This window comes from Pristiophorus japonicus, chromosome 20 (genome assembly GCF_044704955.1).
Source record: "Pristiophorus japonicus isolate sPriJap1 chromosome 20, sPriJap1.hap1, whole genome shotgun sequence".
Taxonomy (NCBI): domain Eukaryota; kingdom Metazoa; phylum Chordata; class Chondrichthyes; family Pristiophoridae; genus Pristiophorus; species Pristiophorus japonicus.
In genome coordinates this window covers 60,256,028-60,269,812 of record NC_091996.1, presented here as the reverse complement: position 1 = coordinate 60,269,812, position 13,785 = coordinate 60,256,028, and positions in this window count along the sequence as shown.

The following is a 13,785-nucleotide window of genomic DNA, read 5'->3' as shown; positions in this document are numbered from 1 at the left end:
CATGATTTCCCTTTCATAAAACCATGCTGAATCTGCTTGATTAAATTATGCTTTTCCAAATGTCCTGCTACTGCTTCCTTAATAATGGACTCCAGCATTTTCCCGATGTCAGATGTTAGGCTAACTGGTCTATAGTTTCCTGCTTTCTGTCTGCTTCCCTTTTCAAATAGGGGTGTTACATTTGCGGTTTTCCAATCTGCTGGCACCTCCCCAGAAGCCAGGGAATTTTGGTGGATTACAACCAATGCATCCACTATCTCTGCAGCCACTTCTTTTAAGATCCTAGGATGCAAGTCATTAGGTCCAGGGGACTTGTCCCCCTTTAGTCCCATTATTTTACAGAGTACTTCTTCTTCAGTGACTGTGATTTTTTTTAAGTTCCTCCCTTCCAATAGCCCCTCGAGTATCCATTATTGGGATGTTTGAAGTGTCTTCTACCGTGAAGACCAATACAAAATATTTCCTGTTTTTTCTGTTTTCCATTATTAATTCCCCAGTCTCATCCTCTAAGGGACCAACATTTACTTTAGCCACTGTCTTCCTCTTTATATACCTGTAGAAACTCTTACTATCTGTTTTTATATTACTTTCATAATCTATCTTCCCTCTATTTTTTTTTAGTCGTTCTTTGCTGGTTTTTAAAAGTTTCTCAATCCTCTGGCCTCCCACTAGTCTTGGCCACTTTGTCTGCCATAGTTTTCAATTTGATACCATCCTTTATTTCCTTAGTTAGCCACAGATGCTTCCCCCTTCTCTGAAAGTCTTTCCTTCTCACTGGAATATATTTTTGTTGAGAGTTATGAAATATCTCCTGAAATGTCCACCACTGCTTATCAACCGTCTTATACTTTAATCTATTTTCCCAGTCCATTTTAGCTAACTCTGCCTTCATACCCTTGTAGTCTCCTTTATTTAAGCTTAGGACTCTGATTTGAGGTCCAACTTTCTCACCATCCAACTGAATTTGAAAATCAACCATGCTATGATCACTCTTTCCTAGAGGATCCTTTACTGGGAGATCATTTATTAATCCTTTTTCATTACACAGTACCAGATCTAAGATTGCCTGCTCCCTGGTTGGTTTTGCAACATACTTTTCAAGGAAACTATCCCGGATACACTCTATGAATTCTTCCTCAAGGCTACCTTGGCCAATTTGATTTGTCCAATCAATATAAAGATTAAAATTGTCCATGATTATTGCCGTTCCTTTTTTATAAGTCTCCATTATTTCTTGATTTATACTCCACCCAACAGTGTATCTACTGGTAGGGGGCCTTTGGACTAAGCCCACCAGTGACTTTTCCCCTTATTATTCCTTATCTCCACCCAAACTGATTCTACATTTTGATCTTCTGAGCCAATATCATTTCTCACAAACGCACTGATCTCATCCTTTATTAACAGAGCTACCCCACCTCCTTTTCCTTTCTGTCTATCCTTCCAAATTGTCAAATACCCCTGAATATTTAGTTCCCAGCCTTGGTCACCTTGCAACCATGTCTCTGTAATAGCTATCAGATTGTACCCAGTTATATCTATTTGTGCCGTCAACTCATCTATTTTGTTTGGAATGCTGCGTGCATTCAGATAAGAGCTTTTAATTTATTTTTTTTTAACCATTTTTCCCTGCTTTGACACCACTTTCTGATACACTCTCATGTTTATACATTCTGTCCCTTCCTGTAACACTCTTGTCATCATTTCCCCCCAGTGCTACCCTGCTCTATTGCTTTCTCTTTGCTCTTGGACTTTTAAAATTTCCACTCACCTGAACCCTCCCCCCCCACTAATTAGTTTAAAGCCCTCTCTACAGCCCTAGTTATTTGATTCACCAAGATATTAGTCCTAGCATTGTACAAGTGTAGCCCGTCCCAATGGAACAGCTCCCTCTTACTCCAGTACTGGTGCCAGTGCCCCATGAACCAAAACTCATTTCTCCCACACCAGTCCTTGAGCCACGTGTTTAACTCTCTGATCTTATTTATCTTTTGTAAATTTGCTCATGGCTCAGGTAGTAATCCAGAGATTATTACCTTTGTGGTTCTGCTTTTTAATTTGGCCCTTAGCTGCTCATACTCCCTCAGCAGTACCTCTTTCTTTGTGCTATCAATGTCATTGGTACCCACGCGGACCACGGCAACTGGATCTTCCCCCTCCCATTCCAATTCCTCTCTAGTCCTGAGGAGATGTCCTTAACCCTAGCACCGGGCAGGCAACACAGCCTTCGGGAATCATGCTCTCGGCTGCAGAGAACCGAAACTATCCCCCTAATGACACTGTCCCCCACCACACCAACGTTTATTTTTACTCCAGCCACTTGAATGGCCCTCTGTATCATGGTACTGTGGTCAGTTTGCTCAAACTCCCTGCAGCCTCTGCTTTTGTCCACACAGGGAGCAAGAATCTCGTACCTGTTAGACAATTGCAAGGACTGAGGCTCCTCCAATGCTAATTTCAGGGTCCCCATACCTGTCTCACTCATAGTGACACCCTCCTGTCCCTGACCATGGACCAAATTTGAATTAATTAACCCAAGGGGTGTGACTGCCTCCTGGAATGCAGCATCCAGGTAACTATCCCCCTCCCTGATGTGTCGCAGTGTCCGCAGCTCGGACTCCAGCTCATCAACATGGAGCCGAAGTTCCTTGAGCTGCAGATGTGGTCGCGGTGGATCTCAATGGTGTCCACCAGCTTCCACATGTTGCAGCAATAACACATCTATAATGTAGTTAATTAATTAGATTTATAGTTTTTAATCCCAGCTCTAAATTTAAAGCAATAACCAAAAAAAGAGAAACTCACCAACCAATCACTTTCCTGTAGTGAGGAAATGTACATTGTCGGAAGTGCTTTCTTTCAGATGGGGCCCCTTCTGCCTGATCAGGATGTAGGATGTAAGATGTCCCATAGCACTAATCAACAAATCAACAAATAGCAGGGAGATCTTCCAATGGGATAGATATTGATTTTGTGCGATGGTGTAAAACGGGTGACGGAGTTGGCAGCCTGTTTTGCATCACTCCCCAATGTCTTAGCCAACATTTCTCCCGTAACCATCACCATCAATTAGCCACCTACGCAATTGGCTGCTGCATTTGCACTTCAAAATTAATTAATTGGCCATGAAGTGATTTGTGGTGTCATGACCCAATCAGGCACTATATAAATGCAAGGTCATTCTTAATGAGTGGATCCTAAAGAGCGGCTATGAAGAGATTGAAGAGTTCCTGTGGGAGGCTATGAACAGTTTGAAGAGTCTGATGAGTGCACTTATGAAAGACTGTGTCAGGAACAGGATAACATTTAATATGTGTAGTTTATAGCATTATCGTGTAATTATAATTAAATAAAATATTTTACCCAGTTACAATCATGAAAACTTGTTTGCAGATTTTTTGTCTACAAATTGTTTATATAGGAGTATAGACCATGATTGAGTTGGGTAAATATATTCAGGTAATTATGTAGCAGCTTTCACATATTGAAATCTCCCATTGTATTTCCCTGGAGAGCAGTGCACAACAGTTAGAAAGGAGCAGAGAAGTTAGGGGAGGTGACTGATGGCACAAGCAAATTATTAGAAGCAGCTCTAACACAGAAAGTGCTATTGTATAGGTAAGTTTAATCAGTTGCTTGCAAGTTTTGTTATTTTTATGGCTTTGTTAAGTTACAAACCTTATTTCCAGTCTTAACGACTCAATTCAGTGGAGAATGTAAGACAGTGATCGAAAGGAAAAGTATTTGGAGCAATTTGATTTGCTCAGGTATTATTTTATTTCTTGATATATTTTGATGATTGTTCATACTTTATTTGTTTATATATGTCCTTAGTAGTTCTTCTTTCAGGCATATCTCCTTGCTTTCCTCATATTGATTCACATGTTCTGTACCTGTTCAGTTGTGATTTGAATATGAAATTTGAGTTAACCTGAAGCAAATTGCATGTAAAAAGGTATGATACCTGAGGTGAAAGAAAGACTTGGATTTATATAGTGCCTTTCCCGTCCATCGGATGTCTCAAAGCGCTTTGCAGCATGCGTATTTTTCAGCAGAAAAACTGGATAGTGACCAAGAGATGAAACTCCTGACTGATATTTTTACCCCTTCCTAACCTGAAGTGAGGCCACTTATAACATTTTTGTGGTCACTGGCTGAGATGAGCTAACTGCACAGACCAGGCATCGGACGTGGGTCTTTCTGGTCTTTATGACCCTGTTCCATTAACAGTACATCTTATCTTTTAAGGCCCTGACCTGCTGCACATGTTCCCTCGCAAGTCGGAGCTGCCACGCTGCTCCCAGGGCCCGCAGCTTCGCTCCTTTTAAGGACCCGACCTGCCGCAGATGTTCCCTCGCAGATTGGGGCCTGGTGCAGGAGAGCGACGGCAGTGAAGAGGGCGACTGGAAAGGCCGTCACTATAATCATGATTGGAGCATGGGCAGATACAGCAGGAGCAGTGAGGTCGGGGCGCAAGAGCGGCGAGAGATTGCAGAGCGACATGATCAGGGCCCAGGAGAGACGTGAGTTCGGGGCCTAGAAGAGGCATGGGCCAAGGGGCAGCACGGGCCAGCCCACACTGCGATATGTGTGTGCACTAGGTCCGTGCATTAGAGCTGGTCTCCAGGCATCTTGGTTAACCCTTGCCACTGGACCAAGACCAAGCTCGGTCAAGCTCGTGTGGTGGCCGGTGTGCAACAACCACACACGTTAAAAAAATCCACGTACAGACATCTTCCACCCTTCAATATGAAGTTCGGGATCTGGAATATTAGGTCCTTCATTGAAACACCTGTGAACTCATTGAACTCATCCCTTTTTGGCATGGAAGCAAGTCATCCTCGATTCGAGGGACTGCCTAAGAAGAACAGCCAATAACGTACTTTTGGAGTGTAGTCACTATTGTAATGAGGCAGCCAATTTGTGCACAAGCAATCTCCCACAAACAGCAATGTGATAATGACCAGATAATCTGTTCTTTTGTTATGTTAATTGAGGGATACATATTGGCCAGGGCATTGGGAATAACACCCCTGCTCTTCGGAATAGTGCCATGGGATCTTTTATGTCCACTTGAGAGAACAGATGGGACCTCGGTTTAACATCTCATCTGAAAGACGGCATCTCCGACAATGCAGCACTCCCTCAGCACTGCACTGGAGTATCAGCCTAGATTTTTTGTGCTCAAGTCTCTGGAGTGGGACTTGAACTCACAACCTTCTGACTCAGAGGCAAGTGTGCTACCCACTGAGCCACTGCTGATCATCATCATAGGCAGTCCCTCAAAATCGAAGAAGACTTGCTTCCACTCTAAAAGTGAGTTCTCAGGTGGCTGTACAGTCCAATACGGAAATTACAATCTCAGTCACAGGTGGGGCTGACAGTGGTTGAAGGAAGGGGTGGGTGGGGAGCCTGGTTTGCCGCATGCTCATTCCGCTGTCTGCGCTTGATTTCTGCATGCTCTCGGCGATAAGATTCGAGGTGCTCAGCGCCCTCCCGGATGCTCTTCCTCCATTTTGGACAGTCTTGGGCCAGAGATTTCCAGGTGCTCATGTAGATGTTGCATGTTATTAAGGAAGCTTTGAGGGTGTCCTTGAAACGTTTCATCTGCCCACCTGGGGCTCGCCTGCTGTGTAGGAGTTCTGAGTAAAGCGCTTCTTAGGGAGTCTCTTGTCGGGCATGCGGACAATGTGGCCCCCCCCAACGGAGCTGGTTGAGTGTGGTCAGTGCTTCGATGCTGGGGTTGTTGGCCTGAGCGAGAACACTGACATTGGTGCATCTATCCTCCCAGTGGATTTGCAGGATCTTGCGGAGGCAGCATTGGTGGTACATCTCCAGCGCTTTGAGATGCCTGCTGTATACGGTGCACTGCTGATACCTGAGGTATGACAAACATATGCGTGCATAATATGCAACGTTTTTATTTAAACTCACGATCCTGCAGTGGAAGTGGTGCAGTGTGGAATGGTTGGACAGTGACAGGCACATTTAAGTAAGAGTTGGAGGCAAACAACTGAGTAGATATGAATGGAGTGGAGGAGGAGAAATATGCTAAGGAAGGAAATGGGGAATGGGGAACGGAAAGGAGATAGAAATATATTTCGGCACTAAAATCTAAATTTATGTTCCGAAGAGAAAAGATTGTGTAGGTTAAGGTAATAATCCCTACATTACAACAGTGACTATGTTTCAAAAGTACTTTGTTGGCTGTAAAGTAATTTGGTTCATACTGAGGTCATGAAAGGAGCTATATAAATGCACGTTTTTTTTCAAGTTATGCTGGAGATGAAGTATAATGGTAGAAAGTTGAGGAAGGACAGGGTCAGGAGGGCTCTGCTACTTTTGAAGGTCCAGTAGCCTTCTGACGCTTACTGTCAGGTGAGGTAAGGGTATCAAGAGACATGGAGCAATGGCAGGCAAATGGAATTGTGAGACTTACTGTCTTAACAGTTTACAGAGTGCAGACTCTTGGAACAGACAACTCAAGACAAGGATATCTCGTTTCCCCCCACGAGGTAACCTTTACTTAAAATTCAACAAAGGAGTACAAGTAACAATCCAATACCATCATTGCACAACAGTTCCTGTATAGGTCTACCCCGTAAGACTTACTTTACTTACAGTTTATTTACTTTACACTTAAGCAATTTTAAGCAAAGCTCACATGTAACTAATACACGTGGTCAAGCACCCAGTAATTAGTCCATGGCTCTTTGTTTGGCAGCTGACCAAGTTGCCCTCTCGACTGCAGCGACGAGTATCCTTTCACAGCACTGTTCATACCTAAAAAGTTGGCTACTTGCTCACTCTGTAAGGCCAGAGTTGTTTCTTTCTCTTCAGCAGACACTTAATTAAATGTGTGTTTTTTTCAATGTCTTTATCAATAATCCGTTCATTAAAAATATTCCTTAAAGACATCACGTTCTTATGTTAAGATCAGCTATGTTCTTATTGAATGGCAGTGCAGGTTTGAGGGGCCAAATGGCCTACTCCTGCTCCTATTTCTTAAGTTCTTATAATTGTCCACAGCGCTCCTGTCCAAGGTCGATTCGCCTTTATCTTATGGGAAAGTACAGCTTTTGTTAAACTAACAGTTCCCACAGTTGCTTCTTGGCTTCGCAAGGTCGACTCGATACAGAATTTGGTCAATTTTTAAGTTTGCCCATTTTAAATAGTTACAGCAGAAAATGGTGTATTCTTACAAATCCATCCTTAAGTGACTGGACTCGAATCTTTGAGTCACAGACACTTACAGCTAGTAGTCATCTTCTCTAACAGCTTGAACCACTCACACTGCCTGCATCTCCTATTAACACAGCAGGTTATTATCAAGGGATACAACATAATCACCAACTGAACAATGACCAACACATGTGAGATAATCCATATCCAAGAATGAATTTTGATATTAATTCCGCAGTCCCACCAGGAGGAATCGTCCCTGATCTTTGACACTTTACGTAGTTCACGGTTTTTCTGGGCCATGGCATCATAATGTTTTTGGGGCTGTTTAATACATCTCGCCAACTCTACCAAGTGTTCTGATAGAGGTGGAATTTCACAGCCAAATCGAGTCACATACTGGTGCAACCGTCCTTTTCACTCATCTTTTACAGCGATACCTACTTGCCGATGTGAATAAATGCTTAATAAAACCCGCGCCCCACGTCTTACAGGTTGGAATGGGGTAAAGCAAAATGTTCCCGCCGTGATGGGACAAGTCAGGTTGGTACCATACTGGTATTCCCAGTTATGGTGGTGACACAATATTCATCCTTCCCTCTATATGCAGATCGGATGGGAAAATGCTGTCCCGCAATTACCTTCATAGTGCAGTTCCATGCTATCCCATCCCAATTAAATCCACATACAGGGGCTGCATGTTCTACCACATCGTAGGGGCAAATGAACATATCCCGAGCTTGAGCACACCCAGTTAGATCTGTCACTACCCATAAATTTCCATCCACTCGGGTCACAAACTTCGGGGGTTCAATGTACCCTACTAAGTGGTTTCCATGACGTACTCCTATGTTCTCCACTCAGAACAAAGGACTTGGGGTTATTTTCTCGGGCAGTACTATCCCTAACAGGATGATGTCATTCTGTCCCTGTAGATGGCACTCGTGCCTCACTGTCTTCTGACTTGGCACAGTGTCTCAGTAAGTTAGTAAGTAGACATTATCCTCAGGTTTTGATCAGTTACCCATGAGGGGAGCTTTCCCTCATCAATATGTTACAGGTTTCTCGAGCTTTTTCCACTAACCAAGATCCTAACATTACACATACATCTGTAATAAAGAGCTTCACCTAGTGGACTACTGGTGTACTGCAACTACTGATGTAAATAATAAAGGATCACATGGCAAGGTCACATGATGACAGTTTTTTGTTAAGAGCCATCTTGTGTAGTGTGCCTCTTAGTGATGCCATAAGAATATCACATTGGCGAAGAGGACAGGATTTCTGGATTCTCTAGCTGAAATTTTTGTTGGTGGATGTTCCTGCCAACCAACAGAGAGACTTTGAGAGGTTCTTTTTTTGCAGAACAGCTAAAAATCCAAGGTAAATTACAAGCACACTTGGCTGAACTGTCGACATTGCCAGAGTCCAGATGGCCGCGCCTATGGGAATAATAGAGCACTTGGGTGAGTTCCATCATGACCAATAGACTTTCGGAGCATTTAAGGAGTGGCTAGATATGTTTTGCACTGCAAATAGTACAGTCGAAGTCCTCGATGATGAAAAGGAAATGGGCTATTTTTCTGACTGAAGCAGGCCCCGAGGTGTATGAAACCCTGAACAATGTGCTTGTTCCCATCAAGCCAAAGGCTGCACCACTGATGGAGGTTCTCAGCATTATAGTCCTGAGCTCCTGGAAATTGGTGAAAGTTATCATATTGGAATCAGAGATTAATTGACGAGGGTATCAGTGAGTATATTGTAGCTTTATAAAAGCTATCCATTCACCATCATTTCGGAAACTTCCAGGACCGAGCATTGCGTGTTCACTTTGTTTGTGGGATGAAAAATGAAGCGATCAGAAGAAAATTGTTGACAACCCCTAACTTGACTTTTGATTTAACTTGTCAGACAGCTATGTTGATGGATATGGTTAACCAATACTCCCAAGAATTTCGCACCATTTCCAGTGGTCAGACAACCGAGGTGAATCGCCTGCAGTTTAAAAACAAAAGGCAGTTGGGCCCCAAGGTCTCAGAAACTGGCAATACATTGAAGGCATGCTATTGGTGCCTGGGACAACACATTCCTCAAAACTGTCCATATGTGAAGGCAGAATGTTTCTTCTGCAAGAAAACTGGGCATCTTGCGAAGGCATGCTGACTGAAGAGTAAACCAACTTTCAATACTAGAAGTAAAAATCGCCAGAAACGACATAGCATTGAAGAGAAGCAACACTATGAGGAGTTTCTGGAGATATACGTCATCAGGAGCATGACGGTATCTAACAATGATTCACGATGTATTTTCATCCAAGTAGATGCTGTAGGAACCAGGATACCCATGGAAATTGACACTGGTGCATCTGTGAGCGTAGTACCGGAATCGCTATATCTCAACAATTAGCATGATTTTCCACTGAAGAAATCGAAGATAGAGCTGCAAGGCTAGTCAGGAGAGCAAATCCCTGTTGTAGGGTGTATGACCATACCGGTGAAATACAAGGATCGGTTTCAGAGCTTGCCTCTCATTGAAGTGGCAGGAGAAAAGCTTGCCTTGATAGGTAGAAATTGGTTGGGATTACTGAAGCTGAAATGTGATTTTTCGTGTGGAAACAAAATTTGCATCGAAAGATGATGTCATCAAGCAGTATCCAAAGGTGTTCCGTGAAACAGGCAGTCCAATCCAAGAATTGAAGGTGAGTGTCAGAGTGCAGAAGGACACTAGACCAGTTTACTGCAAGCCATGTCCTGTATCATACACACTCAAGGAGAAAGTTGAGCAAGAACTCAAAAGATGAGAAACTGAGAACATTATCTCTAAGGTAGAAGAAGTGTTCTATTTTTCATACATTGATGAGCTGCCAGACACAGCTGAGGAGATTGGTAGAACAATCAAACGTGACCCAGTTATGTCAAAGGTGTATGATTGCATAGAAAATGAATGTCCAAACCAGGTATCAGAGAAAGACATTCATCCATTCTTTGTTCATAGGAATGAATTATCAGTGGATAAAGATTGTGTCATGTGGGGTACAAGAGTAGTTATTCCAAATAAGTTCAATCCAAATTGTTAGGAGATCTTCATGACCAGCACCTGGGATTGTGCTTGACTTGCGCAGTTACTTATGGTGGCCAGGTTCAGATAGATAGAGTATATGATTAGTCAGTGCACAACATGTCAATCGGTAAGCAAGAAACCACCATCAGTACCATTACAGCCATAGAAATGGCCTCCCAGGGTGTGGCAAAGGTTACATGTAGATTTTGCTGAGCTAGAATATAAGAACATAAGAAATAGGAACAGGAGTAGGCCATATGGCCCCTTGAGCCTGCTCCACCATTCAATAAGATCATGGCTGATCTGATCATGGACTCAGCTCCACTTCCCTGCCTGTTCCCCATAACCCCTTATCGTTTAAGAAACTGTCTATTTCTGTCTTAAAGGGCAACAATTGTTCATTGTGATTGATAGAGTTGTTTCCAATGCAGAAAATAACAATTAAAACATTAGACAATTTGCAAAGACTGTTTTCTTCATATGGCCTCCCAGAAGAAATTGTGTTTGATAATGGGCCTCAATTTTGTTCAGAAGAATTTGCAGAGTTCACGAGCAGAAACGGTGTGAAACATACCAAGGTTCCACCGTACCACCCTGCTTCAAATGGAGCAGCAGAGCGCACAGTACAAATTGTAAAATGTGCCCTCATCAAGCAAATGTTGGATCCAAATCCAAAGAAACAGCAGTTGTCGTTGGACCACAAACTAGTAAATTTTCTGATTATTTATTGTAATACTCCTCATACAACTACTGGTAGAACACCAGCAGAGTTGTTTCAAACAACAGCCACAATCCAGGTTCTCGTTGTTAAAGCCAAACTTGGCACTGTCAGTAGAAGAGAAATAATTAAGACAGAAAGAGAATCTTGATCAAGGTAGAATAAGAGAGAGAAGTGTGAAATTGAATCAGAACATTAGAGTGAAGAACCATCACCATAAATGGTTAAAGGACGAATAGTGAAGATATGTGGCCCTCGCACAAATTTGGTCAAGATGTTTGATCAAGGAAAGGTTAGGTTTATTCACATTTATCATATTTTACCTACAGATGTGGAAGGAGTTAAAAGTTGAAATGATTTGATTATTGTTTAAGGTCTCATAGTGCTCAACAAAAATATATTCCAGTGAAAAAGGGCGGTAAGAGATGGGATAACCAGCCGTGGATAACCAAGGAAATAAAGGAGAGTATCAAATTAAAAACAAATGCATATAAGGTGGCCAAGGTTAGTGGGAAACTAGAAGATTGGGAAAATTTTAAACACCAGCAAAGAATGACTAAGAAAGGAAAGATAGATTATGAAAGTAAACTTATGCAAAACATAAAAACAGATAGAAAAAGCTTTTACCGATATATAAAACGGAAAAGAGTGACTAAAGTAAATGTTGGTCCCTTAGAAGATGAGAAGGGGGATTTAATAATGGGAAATGTGGAAATGGCTGAGACCTTAAACAATTATTTTGCTTCGGTCTTCACAGTGGAAGACACAAAAACCATGCCAAAAATTGCTGGTCACGGGAATGTGGGAAGGGAGGACCTTGAGACAATCACTATCACTAGCGGGGTAGTGCTGGACAGGCTAATGGGACTCAAGGTAGACAAGTCCCCTGGTCCTGATGAAATGCATCCCAGGGTATTAAAAGAGATGGCGGAAGTTATAGCAGATGCATTCGTTATAATCTACCAAAATTCTCTGGACTCTGGGGAGGTACCAGCGGATTGGAAAGCAGCTAATGTAACGCCTCTGTTTAAAAAAAGGGGGCAGACAAAAGGCAGGTAACTATAAGCCAGTTAGTTTAACATCTGTAGTGGGGAAAATGCTTGAAGCTATCATTAAGGAAGAATAGCTGGACACCTAGATAGGAATAGTGCAATCAAGCAGATGCAACATGGATTCATGAAGAGGAAATCATGTTTAACTAATTTACTGGAATTCTTTGAGGATATAACGAGCATGGTGGATAGAGGTGTACCGATGGATGTGGTGTATTTAGATTTCCAAAAGGCATTCGATAAGGTGCCACACAAAAGGTTACTGCAGAAGATAAAGGTACGCGGAGTTAGAGGAAATGTATTAGCATGGATAGAGAATTGGCTAACTAACAGAAAGCAGAGAGTCGGGATAAATGGGTCCTTTTCAGGTTGGCAATCGGTGGTTAGTGGTGTGCCACAGGGATCGGTGCTGGGACCACAACTGTTTACAATATATATAGATGACCTGGAAGAGGGAACAGAGTGTAGTGTAACAAAATTTGCAGATGACACAAAGATTAGTGGGAAAGCGGGTTGTGAAGAGGACACAGAGAGGCTGCAAAGAGATTTAGATAGGTTAAGCGAATGGGCTAAGGTTTGGCAGATGGAATACAATGTCAGAAAATGTGAAGTCATCCACCTTGGGGGAAAAAAAACTGTAAAAGGGAATATTATTTGAATGGGGAGAAATTACAACATGCTGCGGTGCAGAGGGACCTGGGGGTCCTTGTGCATGAAACTCTTTTGAGTTTACCTGCAAAAACATAAACATTAAAACCATGCCACCCGACCTGGGTGACACAGCAGACATGTGCATGAATCCCAAAAAGTTAGTTTGCAGGTGCAGCAGGTAATCAGGAAGGCAAATGGAATGTTGGCCTTCATTGCGAGAGGGATGGAGTACAAAAGCAGGGAGGTCCTGCTGCAACTGTACAGGGTATTTGTGGTGTATGTAGCACACAAATCACTGACTCCACACAGTCTGGTGTAAGTCTAACTGCTGTGACCTTCGTCCTTTATTGTTCAGCTCCAGAGTGCCTCCCAGGTGTGGTGGTCACCCTTATATAGTCCTTGTTACAGGCACTACCAGGGTTTCCCACCGCAGCGCCCTCTGTGGTGTGGCATAGTACTTACATTACATTTAAGGTACTGGGACGAGACACACATCATTACATAACAGTATTGGTGAGGCCGCACCTGGAGTACTGCGTGCAGTTTTAGTCACCTTACTTAAGGAAGGATATACTAGCTTTGGAGGGGGTACAGAGACGATTCACCAGGCTGATTCCGGAGATGAGGGGGTTACCTTATGATGATAGATTGAGTAGACTGGGTCTTTACTCGTTGTAGTTCAGAAGGATGAGGGGTGATCTTATAGAAACATTTAAAATCATGAAAGGGATAGACAAGATAGAGGCAGAGAGGTTTGTTTCCACTGGTCGGGGAGACTAGAACTAGGGGGCACAGCCTCAAAATACGGGAGAGCCAATTTAAAACGAGTTGAGAAGGAATTTCTTCTCCCAGAGGGTTGTGAATCTGTGGAATTCTCTGCCCAAGGAAGCAGTTGAGGCTAGCTCATTGAATGTATTCAAGTCACAGATAGATCGATTTTTAACCAATAAGGGAATTAAGGGTTATGGGGAGTGGGCGGGTAAGTGGAGCTGATTCCACGGCCAGATCAGCCATGATCTTGTTGAATGGTGGAGCAGGCTCGAGGGGCTAGATGGCCTACTCCTGTTCCTAATTCTTATGTTCTTACGTTCTTATGTTATTTCTGATGAGTCAGATAGTCTT